A 5,849-nucleotide genomic window follows, 5' to 3' on the forward strand; every position below is an offset into this window, starting at 1 on the left:
GCCCCGGGCCGGACCCAAGCCCGGCAACCCCGGCCAGAGCGCTGCTCGATTCCTGGGGGCGGGGCTTGCAGCAAGCCCCGCCCCCAGGAATCGGGCCCCGCTCTTGCTAAAGCCGGCCCTGCCCTGGTCATGGGGTATCGAGTTCTCCCCCAGCTTGTCTAGGATCTCATCAGGCCTAGGCATGGGCAGGCACCAGACATGGTGATGGCATTGAGCTTCTGATAGGCCACACAGAATAGGATTGACCCGTCTTTCCTGGGGACCAGCACCACAGGAGAGGCCTCCGGGGCTGGTGGGTGTCTGGATCACTCCTAAAGTCAGCACGTCTCTGACCTCTTCCTCCAGGGCCTGGGCTGTGTTCCCCGTTACTCTGAATGGGGAACACCTGATGGGAGGGCCGTCTTCACCCAGTGGACAGCTCGGTTAGTGAGCCCAGGCCGGTTGGAAAACAGCTGTTGGTACGAATGCAGCATCTCTCTGATCTCTCCCCTTCTCCCACTGGCCACACATGGCCAGTACCAGCCTCTCTCTCTCACGGTACGGCTCCATCATGTTGACCTGGTACACTCGGTGGCTGTGAGCCCGGTTGCGCAGTTCCACCACATCATTCTCCTCATTTAGCTGCTTGATGACCTTGAAGGGTCTGTCCCAGGGCTTATTGCAGCTTATTCTTCCTCACTGGGATGAGACCCCTCACCTGGCCCTGGTGCGTAGGCTGAGCGGTCGTACCAGACCTTCTGCCTCCCTTGGGCCCTGGCTAGGTTTTCCCTGGCCAGACCCATGAGTTCAGCAAGTTTTTCCCAGAAAGTCAGTACATACTCCACCACTGATTCTCCATCGGGGGAGGCCTTCCCCTCCCATCTGTCCCTCACCAAGTCCAGGGCCACCTTCTGAAAAGGCTCCTCTATGACAGGCAGGTGTCCCAAGGATGCCTTACCCTTGTCCTGGGCCTTTTGCACTCTGGACAAGGCAGCCCTGGTTGGCAGCTGTCCTGCCCTGACTGTGATTTCTCACACTTGGCTGGGGTCTCCGATCCCCCTGGACTCAGCTCTGCCCCTGCTGTCCCAGTGAGGGCACGCAGGGAGCCCGCTGCTTTGCTCACAGAATCAGAGCCAGCGTGAGCCCCCTCTCTGTTCCACTCAGCCCCAGGGGTCTGGTTACAGACAGGCAGGTATCCTGAGCCTAGCAGCTCCTCCCCGCTGCCAGCCAGGTCATCTGCATTTTCACTGACCACTCCAGTCTCAGACAATTGGTTCCCTGGATTCAAATTCAAATCCTTAGCCCTTACAGGAGCAGGGCCTGGATCTCCTGGACAGGTCCTTCTACCTCTCAGCTCAGCCATCACCAGTTCATGCTGCCGCTGTCTCTCCCGCTGTTCTGTTTCATGCCTTCCCTGTCTCTCATGGTCCTCTGACTCCTTTGATCTCAGCTCCAATTCCATCCATATCAGATCCACCGAAGGGGAACGTGGTGGAGACCCCCAGCTGGTCCGGGACATGGGTCTCTGGGACACCTGGCTGCTCCCAGCCTCTCTCGTGGCCCCAGCTGGGTCAGAAACTGGCCCCTTAGAGTGATCCTCCCCTTAGTGAGCTTTCCAATGCGCAGCGCTCTCTCTCTGCACAGTTCTACAATGTCCTTCTTAAGGAGATGGTCACAGGCAATCTCCACGCTGTTCCCAAGTGGTCATGGACTCACAGACCTGTGCTCTCTCAGCTCCCAACAGTCCCTGGGAGGAACCCCTTCAGTGCAACAGCCCTTCTCGGGGGTCCAATCTCTCTCAGGGAAAAAAGAACGAGGAGTCCTTGTGGCACCTTAGAGACTAACACATTTATTTGGGCATAAGCTTTCGTGGGCTAAACCCCACTTCATCAGATGCATGCAGTGGAAAATACAGTAGGAAGATATATATACACACAGAGAACATGAAAAAATGGGTGTTGCCATACCAACTCTAACAAGACTAATCAATTAAGGTGGGATATTATCAGCAGGAGAAAAAAAAACTTTTGTAGTGATAATCAGGATGGCCCATTTCAAACAGTTGTCACTACAAACGTTTTTTTTCTCCTGCTGATAATAGTCCACCTTAGTTGATTAGTCTTGTTACAGTTGGTATGGCAACACCTATTTTTTCATGTTCTCTGTGTGTGTATATATATATCTTTGTACTGTATTTTCCACTCCATGCATCTGATGAAGTGGGTTTTAGCCCATGAAAGCTTATGCCCAAATACATTTGTTAGTCTCTAAGGTGCCACAAGTACTCCTCGTTGTTTTTGCTGCTACAGACTAATACGGCTACCCCTCTGAAATCTATCTCGGGGTTAAGCCGTAGGCTCCTCCGCCTCCTGGAACCGCATTTCTCAGAGCCTTCAGCACGCCTGTCTCTCGCTAATCCCACTTCGTTCTGCTGCTCTCCAGTCACTTACTGAAGGATCCTCTGTCCACGGGGTGCTATTTATCCCACCTCTACCACCAGTTGTCATGGAGTCACCGGGGCGATGCTCTGGAACTACTCTGTATGAACCCAGCCAGGACTCTGGGGGAGCCTCCTCTCTCTGAGCAGACCGTCTACAGGGCAAGAAGCTTACACAGCTTTCACCTTCCTCGGTCTGACCTCGGAGCATAGAATCATAGAATATCAGGGTTGGAAGAGACCTCAGGAGGTCATCTAGTCCAACCCCCTGCTCAAAGCAGGACCAATCCCCAACTAAATCATCCCAGCCAGGGCTTTGTCAAGCCGAGCCTTAAAAACCTCTAAGGAAGGAGATTCCACCACCTCCCTAGGTAACCCATTCCAGTGCTTCACTACCCTCATAGTGAAAAAGTTTTTCCTAATATCCAACCTAAACCTGCCCCACTGCAACTTGAGACCATTGCTCCTTGTTCTGTCATCTGCCACCACAGAGAACAGTCTAGATCCATCCTCTTTGGAACCCCCCCTCAGGTAGTTGAAAGCAGCTATCAAATCCTCCCTCATTCTTCTCTTCTGCAGACTAAACAATCCCAGTTCCCTCAGCCTCTCCTCATAAGTCATGTGCTCCAGCCCCCGAATCATTTTTGTTGCCCTCCACTGGACTCTTTCCAGTTTTTCCACATCCTTCTTGTAGTGTGGGGCCCAAAACTGGACACAGTACTCCAGATGAGGCCTCACCAATGTCGAATAGAGAGGAATGATCACGTCCCTCGATCTGCTGGCAATGCCCCTACTTATACAGCCCAAAATGCCGTTAATCTCCTTGGCAACAAGGGCACAGTGTTGACTCATATCCAGCTTCTCATTCACTGTAACCCCTAGGTCCTTTTCTGCAGAACTGCTGTGTCATGGAGTGGGGGGAAGTCAAGGCCCTGCACCCCTCTTCCTGCGATTCACCATGACTCTCAGCCAGCCAGTAAAACAGAAGGTTTATTAGATGACAGGAACACAGTTTCACCACCCAGCCCAAGACTGAAACCAAAACCCCTCCAGCAGCTCTCTTCCTCTTCCCCCCAGCTCCTCCTCTCCTTTGTCCAGTCTCCCGGCCAGAAGGTGTCACTTCTTCCAACTGCCCTCCTGGCTCAGGTTACAGCTCAGGTATCTTCCTTCAAGGGAAGTCCCCCATCCCCAATGTAACTTCCATAAGAACGGCCGTACCGGGTCAGACCAAAGGTCCATCTAGCCCAGTATCCTGTCTACCGACAGTGGCCAATGCCAGGTGCCCCAGAGGGAGTGAACCTAACAGGCAATGATCAAGTGATCTCTCTCCTGCCATCCATCTCCACCCTCTGACAAACAGAGGCTAGGGACACCATTCCTTACCCATCCTGGCTAATAGCCATTAATGGACTTAACCACCATGAATTTATCCAGTTCTCTTTTAAACGCTGTTATAGTCCTAGTCTTCACAACCTCCTCCGGTAAGGAGTTCCACAAGTTGACTGTGCACTGCGTGAAGAACTTCCTTTTATTTGTTTTAAACCTGCTGCCTATTAATTTCATTTGGTGACCCCTAGTTCTTGTATTATGGGAATAAGTAAATAACTTTTCCTTATCTACTTTCTCCACATCACTCATGATTTTATAGACCTCTATCATATCCCCCCTTAGTCTCCTCTTTTCCAAGCTGAAAAGTCCTAGCCTCTTTAATCTCTCCTCATATGGGACCCGTTCCAAACCCCTAATCATTTTAGTTGCCCTTTTCTGAACCTTTTCTAGTGCCAGTATAGCTTTTTTGAGATGAGGAGACCATATCTGTACGCAGTATTCGAGATGTGGGCGTACCATCGATTTATATAAGGGCAATAATATATTCTCCGTCTTATTCTCTATCCCCTTCTCTATCCCTGCAACATTCCCAGGTCAAATCGGCCCCGCTCCCTGTTGCGTCATATGCTGCCTAGCCAGTCGGTCCCTAGTCTGTAGCAGTGAATGGGATTCTTCCGTCCTAAGTGCAGGACTCTGCACTTGTCCTGGTTGAACCTCATCAGATTTCTTTTGGCCCAATCCTCTAATTTGTCTAGGTCCCTCTGTATCTGATCCCTACCCTCCAGCGTATCTACCATGCCTCCCAGTTTAGTGTCATCTGCAAACTTGCTGAGAGTGCAGTCCACACCATCCTCCAGATCATTAATAAAGATATTAAACAAAACCGGCCCCAGGACCCACCCTTGGGGCACTCTGCTTGAAACCGGCTGCCAACTAGACATGGAGCCATTGATCACTACCCGTTGAGCCAGACGATCTAGCCAGCTTTCTATCCACCTCACAGTCCATTCATCCAGCCCATACTTCTTTAACTTGGTGGCAAGAATACTGTGGGAGACCGTATCAAAAGCTTTGCTAAAGTCAAGGAATAACACATCCACTGCTTTCTCCTCATCCACAGAGCCAGTTATCTCGTCATAGAAGGCAATTAGGTTAGTCAGGCACGACTTCCCCTTGGTGAATCCATGCTGACTGTTCCTGATCACTTTCCTCTCCTCTAAGTGTTTCATAATTGATTCCTTGAGGACCTGCTCCATGATTTTTCCAGGGACTGAGGTGAGGCTGACTGGCCTGTAGTTCCCCGGATCCTCCTCCTTCCCTTTTTTAAAGATGGGCACTACATTCAGCATCCACCGTGTGCTTCCTGCAGCGAGTCCACCCGGGCAGGGCTCCTGGGGAAGCCAGAGAGCCCTGCACCCCAACCCTGCAGTCAGACGTCATTCTCAGCCAGTGTAAAACGGAAGGTTTATTAGTCGACAGGATCACAGCGTAGAACAGAACTTTTTAGCACAGAAATCAGTGACTTTCAGCCAAGTCCATCTTGTGGAGTCCTGGGCGAGGCGGCCTGGACTCCCCATCTTTCAGTCCCGCCAAGCAGACTGCCAGCTTCCAGCGATCCAACCTCAGAAACCCCCGTTGCTCCTCCTCCTTCCATTTGTCTCGCTTCTCGGGTCAAAAGTCACCTGGTCGCATCCCCCTCCTGGGTCTCAGGTTACGAAGGGCACCGGTCATAGACATGTGCAGGCAACTGGACAAGCCTGACCTGCCCCAGAGGTCTCAACCAAAGTCACACACCCCTATTCCCACCACCGAGGTATTGGTGCAGCACACAGGGAAACTGAGCCACACACAGTTTTCATACCAAACAGGAAAACTCACATAGGCTCAACAGTAAGACTCACATACAACATAACAAGGGAAAATCCCCACTTCATCACACCCCTGTACCACAGCAGCTATCCCCATCCACCCCTGCCACCCCCATACCAGGGCATCAATCCCCATCCATCCCCGCCACCCCCACAGCAGCGCAGCTATCCCCATCCATCCCCATCCACCCCACACCAGCACAGCTATCCCCGTCCACCCCCGCCACCCCACACCA

At 52.0% G+C, this 5,849-nt stretch overlaps 1 protein-coding gene across 1 annotated transcript in view; it reads right to left on the bottom strand.

Moving 5' to 3' along the window:
• The window catches only part of LOC112105887 (transmembrane protein 198-B-like), a 23,406-nt gene that overhangs the window by 16,952 nt on the left and 605 nt on the right, over window positions 1–5,849 (bottom strand). The gene's annotated exons all lie outside the window — the stretch shown is intronic.

This window comes from Terrapene carolina, unplaced genomic scaffold, assembly GCF_002925995.2.
Source record: "Terrapene carolina triunguis isolate 2854851 unplaced genomic scaffold, T_m_triunguis-2.0 Scaffold243, whole genome shotgun sequence".
Lineage (NCBI taxonomy): Eukaryota > Metazoa > Chordata > Testudines > Emydidae > Terrapene > Terrapene triunguis.